The following is a 19,982-nucleotide window of genomic DNA, read 5'->3' as shown; positions in this document are numbered from 1 at the left end:
TATCCAAAAATGGAAGAGAAATATTTCTGATGAAACATTCATTTGCTGAATTTAATTCCTTTTGCAAAGCAGACTGTGATCCTTTGTATATGTGCCATAGGAAGTTATCTAACCACTATTTTTAAACTAAACAATTCCATAGTTAAAATAATTAAAAAAAAAAAAATCTTTTTTTAGGTAGGTTAACATCTGAACCATACAGCTCCAGAACTGAATCCTCTGTGCAATGCTTTAGTTCGTGATAGGAATGATTTGTGGGGAAATAAATTTAAAGTTTTGTCTTTAAAAGTTCTCATTGCCGATAACAGATTATGCTACTAATCATGGCTTATATAAAAATTCAGAAAGCCAGCACAAAAGCATGAAAAGTATTTCCATTTGATCTAACCAGAGCCACTGAAAATAATCTATGTATTAAAAGCAAAAGATGTGAGTGATCTCTCAGTTTTTCAGGATGTAGCAAAAGTTAAACAGCACCAGTGAAATTTACAGCCCATCACCACTTGCTAAGGACAAATTTAGGGACCTCCAGGACCACAGATGTGTCTGTATGAACCACGTTCAAGAGCCTAATTCAAACAAGGGAAGTAGGAGTCCCACATGAAATCTTTGGTTATAGTTAATAGGCACAGGAGCAACACTTTACAGAAAGGAGACACTTGAGTACAAGATGCAATTGAAAAGATGTGCTAAGTCTGACCATCATGAGGATGTTAAACATGGAATACACATGACAAAATAGTTTGTATTTACTCATTATTAAGACAAAGAATTCCAACCACCACATTAAGAGACTTGCATGTCTAATTTCTGTCCCAGACTAGTGGGGGACTTTATATCCAAATTATCTTCCCAGGCTTTTCATTAGTAATGGATTAGTTTGCCAAAACTTTCCTGTTAAACTTTTTTCCTCTATGCCAAAAAGCTGCCAGAATGGAAACCACTTGTACAAAAGAAACAAATTTGGGAAAACTTTAAAAAAAAGTCTTCCAAAAAAGTAGAGCTAAAAGTATTTATGAGTTTATAATGCTGATCTTGGCAACCTCTGTTTTCAAGAAGTTACTATTGGGAGGGAGAGAAGGAGGGAGATATTTCTGTGAGAGTTTGCTCTATAGTGATGGGAGTTGTAGATCCATTGCCTCTGCAGTATTCTACCTTCTGTTCTGGTTTATACATGATACCTAACAATAAAAAAATAAAGATGTATGTAAGGCCAAGTTGGACGGGGTTTTGAGCAACTGGGTCTAGTGGAAGGTGTCCCTGCCCATGGCAGGGGGGTTGGAACTAGAGGATCTTTAAGGTCCCTTCCAACCCAAACCGTTCTACGATTCTATGATTCAGTGCATTCTGATTCTGTAATCACTTCATACACATTTCCACTTTCATAACCACAGGCAACCTTTGCATAGTGCTCTTTTGCAGTCATATTTGGCTAAATGCCCTCAGTAAAAGGATGAGAAGTGCTACTGTAAAATAGTTTTCTCCCCAAGCCTTCCATGCATTTTCTCTGTGGTCCCTGGGAAAATAGATGGGCTGTAAAATAGTCCCAAGATTAGGAAAGTCCTGTCTCACATTCACAAGTGGGTATTTTTTAGCTGACAGATAATTACTAAGATAGATACTTGGCCCAAACAGATTGTCACCCCTCTTGAAGTTTACTGACCCCATAATAGAGAAGGCTGAAGAAAATACATACATATACTTCTGTGGAGGCTTGCAAGCAAATACACACACAGTCCACTCAGCTGTCCTGATAGAGTGGAGAGAAGGAGAAAACAGGTATCTAGGGTAGCAACTATTTCACCTGCCTGCTAAATTTGCTTTTCACCCTCCCCAGCATGTTGGGGAGAAACTAGGATTCTTCCAGGAAAAAAGGTAAGGGGATTCTGTATAGTTGGTCCTGGTTTCCACACTTGTGACAGACTATCTTGCATTGATACCTAAACTTTCACTGTGAAGAGACAAATCCTGACACACAAAGCTGTGTCAGGGCTACCCTGTGGCTTTTCACAGCAAGGTCAGAGCAGCAATTTAACTTACTGTTTAACAGTCAGTTCTTAATTGGAAAACTATATACCGTGAAACTCTGAAGTAAGCAAGTTAATCACCACCCTAGCGCAATACAGCACAGTACAGCATAAAGCAGGTCCTGCTGAGAAGGTGAGCTGCAAGTCTGAAACAAAGCAAGCAAATAAATGGAAGGCACACCCAGACATTCCAAGAGGATTTCTAGGCCGCTGCAGCCATAGAACTTGGGACTGACAGGCATCTTTGACTTGCTGAAGTCAGTAGGAGCTATGTATGTATGGGATTACAGATCAGCAGGCCTTTAAAAGAATTTCAGCTTCACTACAACAAAGCCTTGAAACCTTTAGGAGTGTCATATCAAAATATCATTCAGTATTTGACTCCCATTTGCCCAGCCTGTTCACAATAAATAAAAGCTATCACTTCTCTTCTTGCCATTTTCAAGCCCTCTGTTTTACAAAACTAAGTTCCTTGTGGAGCTGGCCCTCCCCTCATTTCTTCTACTCCACTCTTCTGTTTTACTTTTTACCTAGAACATAGAAAGAATGTCACAGATTATATGCTTAAGAAATTTTCCTAGTGAAAGTGCTTTCTTAATACCAACCAGCTTATTTTTTTCACATTCCTTTAAAATAATGTTGTTTAAATTTTGTACATTCATTCCAACACACTAGAACTGATTTCAAAAGTGACTGTCAGTTTGAAAAATTAGCCTTACGTACTGTGCTTTCTACACTGTTAAGGAAAGATGACAGGTGCATCATCAGCAACCATGCAAGGTTTTCTATGATTAAACACTCGAGTTCACGTCAGAGCAGATGAAAGGATTTAAAGGCTTAAATTCTTAATTTTTTTTTTTATTCCTAATGAACTAACTTTAAATATTTAATGATTCTTAGAAAGCTTTTGGGTATGTATTTTTTTTTTAAAATGGTATTTAAAAAAAATGTCCTATTTCTTTTCTATTTTCTAACCCATTTCTTTGCTTTATCTGAAGTGGCCACTTATCAACTGAAGGAAAAGTTTGGATAAAGCTTATTAAGAGTCTACAAATAATGTTAGGTAGCATAAAAATTCAAATCAGCATTGCCAAGTTTTCTAAAAGGAATGTCCTTAACAATAACAATAATATAGCTGCATATTGTTTAATGGTAATGAAGACAAACAGGAAATAAGAAATCTAAGTGAAGCTATTTGGAAAAATATTTTTTTTTCTCTTGTATATTCTTGACTTCCCTAGTTATACAACAGTATATAAAAGACTTAGTAAATTATGTAGCTGTATAGGACTGTTCATCATGCACTGTAAGCCTAGACATTTCCTTTGATCCATTTTCAATTATAAGGCATAAACTGATGGACTGGGAAGTGGTTTCATCTTCCCCTCTGTTAAGATATTGCACCTGCAGCCAATGAAGTTAGGATCTAATCTGAATCCTCTTAAAAAGCAGTGAAAAGATTCATCAATTTTAAATATTTTAAGCCTGGAGCCTTCCAGTGCAGTATCAGGTATCTCTGTTACGGTGAGAATACTCTGTAAGACAGGTAAAAATCCTGACACTGCTACATGTACTGAGACCTTGGTGCCAGCATCAAACATGAATAATTCCCTTGCTGAACAGTATTTCTACACAAGCTAGGCTATCAACTTGCATCATTTTAATGCTACTGAAAACAGGAGGGAGGAAGCCTACATACGAGACATTCATTTTTATGCAAGACATCCTCATTTAAAAATAAAAGTGTATAACAAAATAAACTTGTATACTGAAACTGATCTCTAATTGTTCTCAGACTGAAGCTCCTACCAAACAGGATGCTCCACTAACCACGTCTTTCTGCTACAAAATGTCTCACTGAAACCAATGGTGCAGCCTTTCTCCCAGTTTGAAAAGGAATTTGAGATTAAGATGGATGGACTAAAAAGTAAAACATGTTGCCAAAATTGTTTGCTAACAACCACTCCTCAGAATGTATGTAGGCACACATTCATCAGGGGAAGTCTGCTTTCCTTCAGTCTATCCTTTTACAGATCTTTCAAGAAAGGAAATAGCCATGCACACCATGCACAAAACCTGCCTAGCACCTCTGGAGATTGCACTTGATGTGAAAACTCTGGGCCTTGTTTATAGGATAGCAAGACCCAGATGCCAGCTAATGGAGAAAGCAGAAGGTCGAAAGAAATACCAGTATTTGGCCCACAGCAAATCTTCTGGGAGGGCAGGGCTCTAACCCACTTTCCCTCCTGTTGGCACTGCCCAACATGGCATAGACACGCAGTGTCAAGTGACATAGTGATCGATGATTTCCTCCCTACACTGCAGCTGGTTCACTCCCAGGCTGGACATGAGAGAACATTTCACATGGTGCAAGGTAGCCTGTGCCAAATGTGTTATGCCACTAGAAAAGCACAGCAGATGGGCCAGAGCATCTGCTTTGCAGCATACATACAGTATGGCTGAGTTCAGTGCACTTGAGCTCTTTAGACTTCCTCCTCTGGTTTACAGGAAGCTTTGAGTTGTGCTGGGTTTTTATGAGAACCAAGACCCAGAATCTGCACAAACTTTTCCCATTACCTTCAGCCCTGTCTCAAGTCCAGCTCAGGCAGAGAGAAGAAATGCAATAGAAAGAACACTCAGGTTTTGAAAGAAGCCACACCACTCATGAGGTAGAGCAAATTTTCTTCACATAATTACTTTTCTTTCATAGTTTTTCTTCTTTTCAATAACATAAAGGATATGCATTCAGCCAGAGTAATTAGATTTCATTTATTAAAACGTTTACAGCTTGATTTTGAAGGGGAAAGAAAAGAAATATGGAAAGAAAGAAACACCAGCCGTTTTTGCAAAGGTAAATTCAAACACACAATAGCAACTCAACATTTTTCAAAGCCCCACCCCACAGGGAGCTCCAGACTATTGCCAGTCATGCCCACTGTCTCCCACAGACATGCAATATTTGTCACTGACTGCATTCAAGCTTTTGTCTGCTGACAGACCTGGAATGAAGTGGTGCTCCCCAAAAGCAAGCTACAAATGCAAAGACAAAGAAATTGTATGTCACAGATCGTCAGCCAATCTAATTATTTGGCTGAAATGATGTAACATTCCAGCAGGAAAATAGCATTTAATTAGGCTGTCATTCACACTGTAACCAGAAATAAAATGAGAATTCAAACAAATGCCATGTATGGGTATAATCTTTACATAACAAATAGCAACTTCAATAGTGCAGGTAATTTGTCATAATGCCATCACCTATGTCAAAAATTAAGGAAGAAAAAGTGAAGTTATACTCCAGAGACACACTTTTTCCAGGGCCGAAGCATGGAAAAATCTGCAAGAATTGTAGATTAATGGTCAAGTCATCCCAAGAGCTCTTGGAGTCAAGCAATAAGGAAGGGGCCAGAAACACTCAAGAAAGAAGGCAGGAGGAGGTGCCAGAAAGGCTCAAGAAAGAAGGCAGAAGGAATCAAGCTCCTGAAACAATTTATCTAATTTATCCCAAGTTCACATCTAAAAAAAACTATGGGAAAGAGGGTGGCAAAAATCCAGCCAGATTAATTAGTATGGTGGCCAATTTTGGCCCACAGACTGTAGGTTACGCATTCTCACTCTAAACTACAGGGAAATAGAAGGTGAATCTACCCTTGGCTTCCCCATTTTCAGGCTCAGAAACTGTATTTTACCCATAACTTCAATCTCTTGTGAGCTACAAAGCTGAGAAACCAGACCCTTCCTCAGTATTCCTTGGTACCCCATCCTCAAGTCTCTTACTGTAGTGATTAGGTTGAAGAGCTTCCTCTGGTCCCTATCTTCTAAGGCTCATTGATTCGTTACTGCTGTCCCTCCTCTATCATTTCTCAAGGTTAGATCTTACTCTGTAAGCAGTGCACAAATGAGTGACAACTTGAAAACAAAACAAAAAATCAGGATTGAGTTCACAACAATGAAGTACCTTGTTGTGAGATAGAGACAGGCCTTGAGATTGCAGACAGCAATACACAGAGAGGTTGGCTGGGCAGTGGATGGGAGAAGCTGCAAAAGGAGAGATGGGAGCTGTGAATGCAGCAGGGCACCTTGGTCTTGATTTTCTTAGCAGGTAACACCCATGTCCTCAGAGGAGTTACCCTTGATTTACACTTGTGTAAAAAAGAATTAGATCCTTTAGCACTCCCAAGTTCCAATAAGCAAAGATAGATGAGGTACTCAGAAGCAACAGCATTTTCTGTGTACAGTATCCAAGCAACCTGATGAGGAACACCAATTGTGCTGCCTTTAATACACAAAAATCGCAAAGGTAGGGAAGAAAGGGAGAAAACAAAAGCTAGCAGAGAGGCTGGATTTCCACTTGAAGCTTGAGCCTACTTCAGAGGAAGTGACGTAGCCAATCTGGTAAGATGACGCAAGATCAAAGGGTGAGGAACCCAAAAGAATACCTGAATTCACCTGATAAACAGATTACAAGCTCCAGAAAATAAACATCCACAAAAATATAGAGGTTAGTGTGTTGGGTTTGTATTTGTGTGGTGGGGTGGGGAGGGGGCTAGAGCAGTGGCTCCTGTGAGAAGTTTCTCAAAGCTTCCCTGGCTCCAAGTCAGATCCTCCTCCAGCCAAGACCAGGCCAATTAGCTGCACCTCTGCCCTAACATATTGAAGAAGGGGAACTTGAGAGGAGTAGGAGTTGTGAGGGACATACCTATGTGAACACTGAGGTCAGTGGAAGAAAGGAGGAGGGGGTGTGTGTGTGTGCCGGAGCTGAGACCCCCCTGCAGCCTGTGATGAGATGGCAGGGCTGCCACCCTGCCACCCATGGGGGGCCACTGGAGGAGCAGATGCTGACCTGCAGCCTGTGGAGGACCCCATGCGGAAGCAGGTGGCTGTGCCTGAAGAAGGCCAGGACTCTGTGAGAAGCCCCCACTGGAGCAGTTTGTTGCTGGGATGATTGCAACCCATGGGAGGGACCCACACTAGAGCAGTTTGGGAAGAGCTGCAGCCCATGGGAAGTACTCACTTCAGAGAAAGTTTGTGGAGGACTGTCCTCCGTAAGAAGAACCCTATGCTGGAACAGGGGAAGAGTGTGAGGAGTTCTCCCCCTGAGGAGGAAGGAGTGGCAGAGACACCAGGTGATGAACTGACCACAACTCTCATTCCTTGTCCCACTGAAGCACTGCGGGGGGAGGAGGTGGAGAAAATCAGGAGTAAGGTTAAGCCTGGGTAGAAGGGAGGAGTGGGGGGAAGGTATTTTTAAGATGTGGTTGTATTTCTCACTGTCCTACTCTGATTGGTAAATTAATTGGTGATAGTATTAATAAAAAATTGTTGTTATTTTTTGTCTCCTAACGAGTCTGTCTATCTGCCTTTTGCCTGTGACCACAACAGGTGAGACATCCCTCCTTGTCATTATCTCAATTTCTGAGCCTTTTGTTGTATTTTCTCCTCCCCATCGCTGGGGGCGAAGGAGTGAGCGAATGGCTGTGTGGTGCTCAGTTGCCCTCTGGTCTCAAACCAGGACAGTAAGCAATTCCAATTCACTGCTTGTTTATAGAACAAAGTTACATGTTCTATTCTCCATGTGCCAGCATTACCAAGAAGGTGTTTTCCAGAAGCCAGACACATTGAGGAGAAGAATTCACTATCTGAAAACCTGGAGACCAACCAGTCTGAATCCTCAGATGTTGACTCCTTCCTTCCCACCATTGTGGGCTATTGCTGCAGGCACAGGACCAGCAGTCCTGGGCTCAAACTCCATTCTCAGACTCATTTGCTCTGCTCTTGTGTGTTCACAAATTTCTGTATTGATTATGGATATTTCATATTCATACAAAACATGAATATTTGTAGGAAATACAAAAGTGAGTGCTGTTCACATTCAAGATACAAAAAACCTACTCTTGGGTACTGTTCTGTTAGGTACATATGACTTTATACAGATGCCCTTAAGTTCCTCATAATAAATTAGAAATGTGCAGCTATGCACTTGTCTAGGTTCCTCCCATCTTAAAATACATAGTACTTTATTATCACGAGTGTGAGTTTTTAATTTCCCTTAAATCATCCCCAGCTTTTAGTGTCAATTCTCATTTTGCAGAGCTGCAAATGTCTCAGTTGTCATAGGAGACAGATATAGTCATAATTTCATTTACAAATGATTTATTTCTATAAAGTACATAAAAATTATTTTGACCATATAGGTTTAGTATGCCAGTGGTGCAGCTATGGAAAAAAAGGAAAATGTCATAATTTCTCAGAGTAATGAAAAAAAGAATCTCATTTTATAAGAAGTATTGATAAACTGCATCTAGTCTTTCTCATATTTAATAATCAGATTATTGAAGGGGGTGGAGCAAAGACCACTATGTCAGGTTGGACTTGCTATCCATCATGTCTGATGTCCCATGTGCAAAGCAATCAATCTTCATGATTAAAAAAGGAATTTCCTATCTTCTACCAAAACCAAACAAATCTTCAAGTCCTCCTGTAGGTCTCAATGCACCAAGCTAGCAGGAAAAATGTTCTGTTCTACCTTTGAGATAACAGAATTAGATGAGACTTTGGGCCCTTTAAATTACCCAAATGCTTCACTCTGACCCCCTGAGTTAGTTCTAGTCACTTACAATTCACCCATTTTCCCCTCCTATCCTTCGGTTTTGAAAACATCAGCTCTTTGGAGCTTATGCGCAGTTGCTGAATCTAAACATAACTTGAAGACAATGCAAAATGCTCTCTCTTTCTGTCCGGAAAGAACTTTCACATTTGTGCCAGTTTTGCTAATCCAAGAAATTTAGTCCCTGGTCTCAGATCTTTCAGGATCACTGTTACACAACACAACCTGATGTCCCAACTGTTACACTGCAGTGCAGTGTACCTGCTTCAAATCCTCAAAACCGTATTATTTTTCTTATGAGCTCAGCAGTTTACTGCAGGAAATCAGTAAGTAATTACTCATGGTCTACTCTGCCAAAAGCTCATCATGAAGGCCTGGAAAATTTCCCAGTCATGAAAACAAAAGCATTTCCCTTATAATACAGTGGAACATTTGTCACCAAGGCTCCTCATTTCCTCTAACCAGGTTTCAAGTTAAAAGGTGTCAGTTTGACACCATATGCAAAGCTGCTAGGTACCTAGATTGGAAGTTAGCACTTTTACTCCCTACAGACACAAGAAGTACACATGAAGGTTAGAACAGATGGTGAGGAAGTCAGGAAACGTATGTTTTTATCTGGACACCTTCACACTACGAAACGAAAGAAACCACCTTTCCTCTATCTGTTGATGCCACTCTTTGTTTTGTATGGCTTCAAGTTTGGCAGAGAAGGAGAGTTCGTTCTTTTTGCCTTCCTGCTTTTCACCACATAAACTAGTTCCGCCTCTCTAGGCAAAATGGGGGATTCCTATCCCTCCTCTCCTGCTTTCTGTCATCCTTGGGAGGATGTCACAAGCGACCAGGGAGGGATAACTGCAGTTGTATATAGTGCTGCATGAAACACTCTAGATGCTTTATAAAATCATAAATAGCTAAAAATGTGAGCAGACAAATCAGAGATTTTACCAGTTACTGCTTTATGAGTTTTAACTGCTCAAACACCAATTTACAGAGAGGCCTAAAAGACATAAGCCTTCTACTGGGACAGCAATAGTGTAGATAAGGAGGGGAGAGTTCCATTTTTGTCAATCATAAATGTTTCACCTTGAAAACATTAAAAATTTCAAAAAAAGTCTTTAAATTAAAAATTATTATTCTTGACTGATGAATTTTGGTCTGGTATTCTCATAAAATTTCAACATTTTGTTGAAATATCAGTTGCTCAATCACTGCATGACTTTGATTCAAAAAGACATCATAGAACTTTGCAGAAATCAGCAGAATTGCTCCCTTTCTTGGCACACTGGGCTCTCTGCACAGGTTCTATTTTTTGCAATATACCAACACCCATGATATATCCCCCTTCCTCTCATCTATAGAAGGAAAAAAAAGAGTAGTGTGACAAAGATTACCATCATAGTACATTGCTGCTAATTCCGGTCTGTCTCTGTTCCAGCCTCAGGAGGCAGAAGGGCAAAGGTAGAAGTGTTACATTCTACATGCACAAAGATGAAACTGCAAAATGGCTTATTTTACATGAAAAAACGTGGAAGGAAAGAAGTTTCCATGAAGGACTGCAGCATTTCTGCTGACCACAATACACACTAAGAGAAAAATATTTTTTGTCTCTGCATAAGGGTTCATAGAAGTCTGATTCTCTTTCCAGTCCTCTTCCCAACACACAATAAAACGTCTTGGTATTTTAAACAATTAATTTCCCTTTATGCCCTACTCAGCTTTCAAATACCCTTAGACAACAGTCAGAGCCTTTCCTTTGTCACTACTTAGTTGTTTTATACATGCTTAATCTTTCCTTCCAATTTCATCCCAGCAGATCATTAATCATTGTCCCCAAACTACCTCTTCATCAGGATGGATCATGAATGCTCCACAAGCACACACAGTCATGCTTTAGAAACACTGTAACAGCAATGCTCTGTCTTCCAACTAAAACCTAACCTTCTTAATAGCCATAAAGGCATTTCAAAGGCAAAACTTTCTGGAAACCTGTGACTCATCTTAATGCCCCAGGTGGACAATTGTTTGGGATACAGGTAGTTTTCTGCTGCCCAGACAGTCTGCAAAGGGTTATAGACAACTAACTCTCCTGTTTCCTGGAGATCAGCAAGCCATCAAGCCAATGACACGTCCCAACCTGTAAATTTGGTGGTAAATTCTGTAATTCCAGGGATGTCTGAATGTACAAAACTATGCAAAACTGAGCTCCAAAGGCAGCTTTGCATTCTAGCTGGTTCTGCACAATTTGAAGCCTTCCAGTGGACTAATTTCAGCTGGACAGAAGCCTCCATTCACCAGGAACATACTATCCAAAAGATGCTCTAAACCCTGAATTCAGCAGGGTACAGTGAAATCCAAGGAAGAGTACATCCCAAATCTTCACGGCATGAATATTTGCCATGCTGGGGATTGCTGTGATGATACTGAAACTGGGGAAGGATTTCTTGTCTCTTTTTGCCATGGCTTCTAGGAAACTGCATGCCTCTGACAGCATTAATTGTGACTCATACACATATACTACAACCACAGGACAAAGATCAGAACAAGCCCCAAGATCTTTTAATTAGAATATATCTCTGTCCTGAAATTTAAATATCTCTAAAAATCACTTAGTGATCACTGTTCTTTTGGTTTTTGTTGTCTGAAGGGAAGAAAGTGCAACTTAAAAATCACTAGCTGAAGGAAAAAATTCTATTGATCACATTTTGCTGTTACTACAGCATGAGTAGCCATGACATTCCATTCACAGTTGTATGGAAACAGACTTTGTGATCATGAGGACTTCTGAGTACAAGCTGGTTAAGAATCTTAAAAAATACATGAAAAGGGAGTACACATTTCTCAACCAGAAATAGGTTTCTGGATGAAGGGTGTTCTGCCTGCATTCAAGAATATTTTGACTAGCTAAAACCCAAATTAATTGTTCACAATATTTTTTGAGGATTTATCCCCAGATAAAGTCATGGCTTTCAATTTTTCTTTGCTGCCTTTTGTCAAACTAAAGGCAAATTAAAAGTATTCCCTCTGATGCATTAAGGTAGAGTATGATTCTTTATGCTCCAGTTACTGGAAAGACCAGAGCAGTGGAAATAACTGAACTAAAAAATTCTATGAAATATACAGTTCCTTTAGCTCCATAACCTGGGCAGCTTTTCCAAAATCACTAGCTTCAAAAGCTTTAAAATCCTAAGAAAAACAGTAGATGATACTCAGAGGGGACTGTGTTTTAATAAGCTGCAGTGGAGCTATTATGCCCAAGTCTTTTTGCAAGTTTAACTGGTTTTTTTTGACAGGTAAATTCTTAATGCCTACCTTAAGAAAAGAGCTTATTGCACAGAAACAAAATAAGATACCAAAGCCAAAAAAATATAGAAGACGAGAATTTTTTAAAAATAGTTGGTATTCAGTATGAAAGAGATGCAATCCTTGCTGAACACTGGTCACACAAACAGGGATGTGATACAAAAAGTGGTTAATGGGGCACCTTCCTCCTCCCCCCCTTTACTTCTGCCTTACATGACAATGCCTATCTACATTGCCCATTCCAATCTACATGTTGCAACAGTTACTGCTTTATCTTGAATCCACTGTTTAAAGACTATCTGCCGGGAATAACACAGATCTGTAAAGAACTCATTGTTCTTTTTTCAGCTACTGAGACACTTTGAAAAAATAACTAAAAGTTGTGCTTGAATATAGAAGAGCTGAAAATCACTCCTCTGTGAAGTGAAGGGACGAGTTTACAGGGGGCACAAAGGTAAAAGTTAAGCAGGCGGAAAAATATTGTTTGGATTTACTGGGACAAAACCCTACTATTCCACTTGAAAAGGTGTCTGTCAGTATGTAAGTGGTACAAGGATTTAGGGTATTTATCAATAATAAAACTGAACAAGAGCTGAGGGCGAACACAGACTATAAGCTAATCAAGAGTATGCAGCAATATTCACACAAGCAAAGACAGCCATGCTTCTGGGCTGCGGAGGCAAAAACCACTACCACGGGCAGACGCATGACTCCTGCTCCACATGACCCAGATCTGACAAGACTGACATTATCACATCATCATAGCCACAACAGTGAGACGCAGAAAGGTTTCCTAAATTAACAACAGAAATGAGTGAGGGGTTAATTTCTCTTTGACTGGAACATGAAAAGACACACATCAGGAATTAACACCAAATAATGCAAATGTATTAAGCAGGCATAAAGCAGCTCAGCTCTGCTAAACTTAAAGGCTCAGTCTCTGAAAGAACTCGGCAGGTTTATACTGCACTAGGAGAATGCTGACAGGCAAGTGAAAGACATGTACATTTCCCTGTGTATATCATACCTCAGTTGCAATGAAGGAAGATTAAGTGCACTAAATACATACAGCTTGACCAGGCGAAGGCTGAAAAGCAACAAAACAAGACTGCATAAATTATTTACAATAGAATAAACACCACCATGGAGAAGAAAATTATTTGAATATAAATAGCGCTAATGGAATGAGAATACATATTTGAAATAGCAGGTAAAATTTTGAAAGCAATAAAAATATGGGTTTTGGGGAAGCAGCTGAAACACATTCACTTTGGTCTTACTGAACTGAGACTAAGAAAAAAATCTTGGAAACACATGCTGATAAACTAATTTTCTTACTGGATATACCAGATCTTTCCTACCTTTAACACCCTATAGTCTGTGACTCTTCACATTCATGAAAAAGAATTATAAAAACCCCCAACCTCAAAACCTAGCAACACAGACAAGAAAAGTAATCACTTTAAAATCGGACTGCCAATTCTTGGTACATAATTTCAGGTGGTTTAAAAATAAATTGTCTTTTATGTTTCTTTTAACAATGTCATTTCATCAGTATGTAGCATAAATAAGGTACTCTTAAGACTACACATCCATTTGCTGATGATTTGCATCGTGTTTAAAGTTAGTAAATATAGATATGAATGAAGCTGGAAAAAAATCCAATTATTTCTTATGTACCCAGTCACTGAAGGAGGATTTGGTAGTGCTCTTTCCCAATACAGTCTCAGGTCACAACAGCAAACAGCTGTAGCTACTAATACACCCTATTTATAAAGAGGAATACAGTGTCTCAATTTCTTTTAAGAAATTAAATCTCTCTATATATGCTTATATATTAAGTACTATATATAAGCATGTCATGTTATTATATTGTCAAAAATATTATATATTGTGAAAATCTGCAGGAAATCTAATTAACAATAAGTTTACCACTACAAGAAACAGGTGACCTGCAATCTGCAGTGTAAGTTGGTGGTATCACAGTGGTGATTCTTCAGAAATCAAAAGGCAGTTATTAGTACTGGCTTCTTATAAGTAGATTGCACCAATTTTTACAATGCAATAACATTTTCTCCCTTTTGTAGAGCAGGAAACAGAGCTAGAGGCATAAAATGACTTCCTGAGAGTATTTGAGCAGGCCTGTAGTAAAACAAAGACGCACTATGCACAAGCAGTGCTCCTACTGCTAGCCACAACAAAAAGGCCAAAGACTGAAGAGGAATGAAAATTATCATTGTCAATTGTAAGGAAAGCATAGACAGGGAAAGTATGGTGAAGTTGCTGCAGACTAGAGCAGGTCAGAACGTACTGCTCTTTTCAAGCCATGCTGTTCAGAAGGCTGTTGTGAAAGAGAAAAATTTTCACATATAACAGCCTTTTGGAGAGTAGATGTAGGGCTTTAAGTCCCTTTTGGGCCCCAATTATTAGGAATCACACAGAGCGCAATCTTCTATGCACCTCCAAGTCAAAAAAGACCTTGACTAAACAGATTTTTTGAAATCATACCACCAAAACAATGTTTTAACAGTCTCTGTTTATTTCAAAGTAAAATAAATGGATATTGAAAAAATCAGAAGTACTCTAAAGAATACACAATTGTTATCCTCAGCCCTCTATAAGACTAAGATCTTCAGCTCTGCCTCATGAATTTTTGGCTGCTTGATTTCCCCCCAAGTGCCTTGAAAATCCCACTGTGTTTACAGCTGTAAATCTGTCACCTTTCATAAGCACTAAATTCACTATAAAAATAAATATTATAAAGAATGTAGTCACAAAACAGGCAGCAGTATGTCCCACATATAAAAACTGATCAGTCGGTTTTTAAACAGCATGGACAGGTATGACTCAAAATGCCTGATTAAAATGTTCTACTGCAGTTCCACATTTCTCTCAGAGAAATTCCTCATCCCCAAGACCCCTTCACACAAAAAAAGTCTTTTTCTGACAATCTGCCTTACAGCAAGAGCACTGAATAGGATTCAGAGGAAGATATTTTCCACATTGTGATACCCATGATCTTTTTGTCTTTTTGCAAAAGTAAAGCCACCATTTAAGAGAATGAATTCCAAGTCTAATACAATAATTTATTCTGTCTGTATGGAGCATGAGGGGATTCTCTTTGGTCATGTTTCCTCCAAGAGACCTTCCTGCATAAATAAATAACAACTGGAAACATTCCCTCTAAGTGTTTTGTGGTTATATACTCGTAAAAGGTGACTACATGAACTGACTACATGAATAGCCAGAATCTTCAGGTAACTTACTATGTGTCAAACACTTTGACAAGCCTATTTCTCCTGTCATCAGAGGAATAGTAAGTTTACACTCTTCATAACTCTATGCAAAGAAACTCACCCTTTCTCAATGGAAAGGAAGTGTACTTGCCCAGTTTAACCCTATAGTGAGAGTCCTGACCATCGCATCTCAGGCTGTCCAAACCCCTTTCAATCAGCAATAATTCCTGTTGTCCACAACAATATTTTAATTTTATTAGCACATGGAAAACGTATTATTCCTGGGGTTCCCCTTATGCTATCTTTGTCATTTATACCTAATCATTTCTGTTACAGATGCTTAAAAATATGTGCTACAGAGCCAAAAAACACTGTGCATTTTTACTTAAACTAGTGCTCCACATTTTCGATGTCTTTAAAGAAGCAGGACAAAGTAACAAGTTTGTTCCCTTTCATTCATGATTACCAAACCTTTCAATTGCATTTATTGCAGCTTCTGCACTTTTAAACACATTGAAATACTGACTCCGCAGTCCAGCCCACAGCTGCTTACAGGAAAGGAGCATTACATCTGAAGCAGAAAACAAGGCTAATCTTCTTCACCTTAACCTCTATAGCAAAGCCAGAAGCAAGGAAGTTTCTCAAAAAAAGGTGGTCAGAATCATCTGTTATGCCACCAAAAAATAGTATTAAAATACATAAAAGAACAGTTACTGTAACACGGGAGGAGGGAACCATGAAAACAATTGCACAGCCCTAGCTGGTATTCCTTTGTCAATGAATATCCTTAAATAGTCCCAAGAAATTAAGCAGAAAAAACCCTTAGAGGAATATAACACTCATTAAGCAACTCCATTTCAGTAGCAAGTGAGGGCCTATGACAAGTAATTTGTTCTTTGTATTCACTCTTGGGTCACTTACTACCTGTTCATTTCCTCCTTCTTTAAGACAGAGGAAGGCTTGGAGTCACTATAAAAGCAGCAGCCTACTGGTATTACAGCCTGCAGCCATACAACCTCAAGCTGTGACCCCGTAAACTGCACAGGGTGAGGCCAGGTCACTACCGGGGCAGACCATGGCAAGGGAAGTCCCTCAGCAGCAGCAGCAGGCGATGCTCACTGTGCAGCCAGCTGAGGTGCTGCGGAAGAGGTGCACAACAGCCAGGCCTGGGCTCTGGGTACCTGTGAACACTCCCAACTGCCCTCACAACATCGGAAATTACAAGCCAGTACCTAAGCTGGGACTAACGTCTCTTTTGTGCAGCCATTACCAAGCGTGCACAGGGAGCCATGGCTAACGGGCACAGACAAATGCACAGACTCCTCACAAGCAGGCCTCAGCTATCCCATGGTGTTTTTCAGAGGGAAAGAGATGTGATGACACAGCTGCCTGTGAACCCAGCTAACTGCACATCACCAAACAAAAACCCCTGCTTCCAGGTGTTTTTTACCAACCGCTTTCCTTGTTTCCCAGGGCCTGCTCAGCACCAGGAAACACCTCTGCTTCCAGGCCTCCTGTTTCTACCCTGTTCCTCACACACGACATAGCGGCAGCCACACTGAAGTGGAAGTAACAATGCACGTACCTAAAAGCTTCTCCATTTCCTTTGGAACCTGCAGAGGTATGGTGGGAGAGGGGGTAGCCAGCGGGGCGGGGCTGTTCGATACTGCCTGAGGCAGTGAGGGAAACCCTGCCCAGGGCAGGTGCTGCCATGGGCGCCTCTCTGAGGGAGCGCGGCCGGGTGGTTGGCTCCTCTGGCCAGTGTTAGCTGGGGCTGGTGTGGTGTGTGGCGGCATTACTGCGTGCCTACTACTGTACTCTGTCCTATCTGGTATACCTTACACTCAGAAAAGTAGTATGTCTGGGGGGGGGAGCGGGAGAGACTTGCAATTAAAAAATCTCTGTACCCAGAGCAGCAGCATAGCACTGGTGCCTGGGGTAGCGTCATGTGTGGAAGTGTATTTGCACTTCCACAACTAAAAGTTGCCACCTTACAAGAAGTACTTTTGATGGTCCAAACTCTAACCTGTTTTTCTGGACTGTGTTTTTTTGGTAGCTTTTAGAATCAAAAGACTTGGTTTAGGTGGTAGCAATTTCTTTTTGTTGGAAGAGACTCCGCCCTTTTTCAGGAGAAAACATTTTGTGCTTGATGAGCACTCGGGGATGAATGTACTGTCAACATTACCACCTTTTTTGCGTGTGTGCTGTTCTGCCTTTTACTTCTTTCCTCACAGCACATTGTTACTCCCTCTGCCTTTCAGTATGTCTGGTGAGCAGCAAGCAGCAGAGGGTGAAGGCTGAGGCACACCACCCAGAGCGGGAGCTCTGCTCTGAGGAACAGCCTCTTCTCCTTAGCTGGCAGTGGCTTTCAGCAGGGGGCCCTTGAATAAGGTGTTAGCAGCTTTTGTGAAAGAGCATCTCAGATAGCTTTAACTGTGGTTTTTGTAATTTGTTAGTTTTTGTTGTAAGACTACAGAGTACCTGGGGGGTCTGGACAACCTCACTGCTTACTGCTCTCCCTCCAGTGTCTTGAGAAGCAGTGAAAAGTCTGTGATACTATTGTCCTTTCAACTTGTTCTTCATATGTCCTTGATACACACATCTCTGTTTTTGACAGGAAGGACATGACATCTAATGAGTTTAAAAAAAATTTTAAAAAAAATCTTGTAAGGGAGAGTGGGTTATGTCTAGGGCTTTTTTTCCCTCCTTTCTGATTCTGATGGGCAGGAAAATGGCTATTGACTACAAAAGGAATTTGCTTCATCCTGTGGGATGAAGCCAGATAATCAAGCTTTAACGTGAGTTTGGACTAGAATTAGGGATTTGACCTTCTTTGAGAAAACATAAAGGAAGACCACAGCACCTTCATTTCTTGGGTTGAAGTAATTTCCTTATATAAAGGTCTCTGTAAGCAAACATGTCTCCTAAGCCTTTTACAAGTCCAAACTTTTGCACTGTGTCCACAGCCCTGATGGTGACTTGCCTGGGATGGATCCAGGATAGCTATTCCTATGCTTTAATTCAGATAAGCACCTAAACTGTTACTAATCCTGTATTTATCATATTGACCTGAAGCCTTCATGGAGATGCTTAGTGCAAACATTTGCCAGTTTTCTACACTGTGCTTCTTTTTCAGTAGTTCTGAACATCATGCTGTGTGACTCTTGCCTCAGGTCTGTAAATTACTCATTGTAAACACCATTTTTTTGTCCATTTTTTCTCCCTCTGGTGCCCTGCCCTCCTTCTTTCCAGTATTTCTCAAAGACTGTGCTGCTATGTGTTACTGCATTTTATAAAAAACAGCAGCAGTGGTTGCTGGCTGAAATACCAGGTAAACTTTGATGAAAAGGGACCAGTTATCCAGACTGGAGTAAGATACCAAATCAGTTTGCTGTAGGTCATGGAGGTTTAATGAGGAAATTGTCCCTCCAATACAAAAAGATAGAGCAGAACTGTACCATCTGGAGGGTGACATGCTGGTGAACATGCATCTGTGCATTACATTTAAATGGGAGCAGGAGGGAATTGCCAAAATGAACTATTCGGGGAGCAGCAGGGGGCCCAGCTCTCCCATCTCTCCGGATGCAGAGCTCCCTCTGGAAGCTGATGAGGGAGCATCTTGGAGAGCAGATCTTAACTGTGTGAATTCCTTTTTCCTGCCTTTTCTCTGACTTCACTATTTGGAAATTTCTTTTATTGCTTTTCATGCTGTGTCATAGACTCAGTGTCTGGTGCTTCATGTCAAGGCCAAATTATCAGTCTTGGGAAGCTACCATCAAAAACAGGTGTGAAAATAAGGTGAAAGGCTGGGGAGGGTGAGAACATAGGAGGTGCTTTCTGTGGTTCAGCTGTGTTGTCTTTGTATTTATGAACACACCCATACTGTTTCTTTAAATCTGTTGCAGGAGGTGGGCAAGTTTCATGTGGGAGCAAGCAAGACTGAAATTTTGCAGTGAAAAGGAGGAAATTTGACTTCTCAGAGGAGGCTATTTCCAAACTGTCTATGATCTACTTTCTGGAGCTGAACATCAGGAACCTTCTCAATTCTTGTTGCTCCTGAATCAGTTGTAATTGTGCCTCAAAAAAAAATATAAAATATGAATAAGCTGGACACCGTTTATTATTGGAAAAATATCAAGAGAAAAAGAGACTGGTTGGCAGTGTTGTTCTGTGGCTTTCCTGAATATTAAATTTCATTAAAGCGGATCTATGGATTAGTGCTCTCAGGGTACAATCCATGCCACTGGAGGACAATTCACCAGAGTAGTTTAAGGTGGGTTTTTTACATTACTTTTTTTTCCTGGTTCAGGAGGAATGGTGACAAGAAACAGGGGAGGGTGAGGTGTGTGAGGTCTTCAATTCAGAGTGTGAACTGGCTGTATAAATCATAAACAGAAGAAATGTGTGCACTGAAGCTGGATATTTAAAGATGAGGTTGATGGGTTTGAATGGGCTAGAAAGAAAGCCTAAAATTCAAGTCAGAGTTTCAAGGAGAGTCTTGGTAGCCAGAGTTAAACATTTTGTTTTAGGAACTGCAACACAATGATAGAAAGGCAAAGGACTTAGGAACAAAGCTTGGGCTGTTGGGCTGCATTTCTGCCATTTTATGTGTGCTGCTGTTACTGTTGGCATAATTTCCCTGTTCAGCAACTCTGGTCGAGATGCATTATGGATAAATGAAGATGAAGAGCTGGAGTTAAGAATTAAAAAGACCTTTGTTTCCTCAGAGACCACCCTTTAAGGTTGATGAGGTTGAAACCATAGGACCTGTAAAGCCAATACAGCTGTCAACTGAAGTAGTAACAGTAAGAG

The sequence above is a fragment of the Strix uralensis genome, chromosome 9 (genome assembly GCF_047716275.1).
Source record: "Strix uralensis isolate ZFMK-TIS-50842 chromosome 9, bStrUra1, whole genome shotgun sequence".
Lineage (NCBI taxonomy): Eukaryota > Metazoa > Chordata > Aves > Strigiformes > Strigidae > Strix > Strix uralensis.
This window is presented reverse-complemented; position numbering follows the sequence as displayed.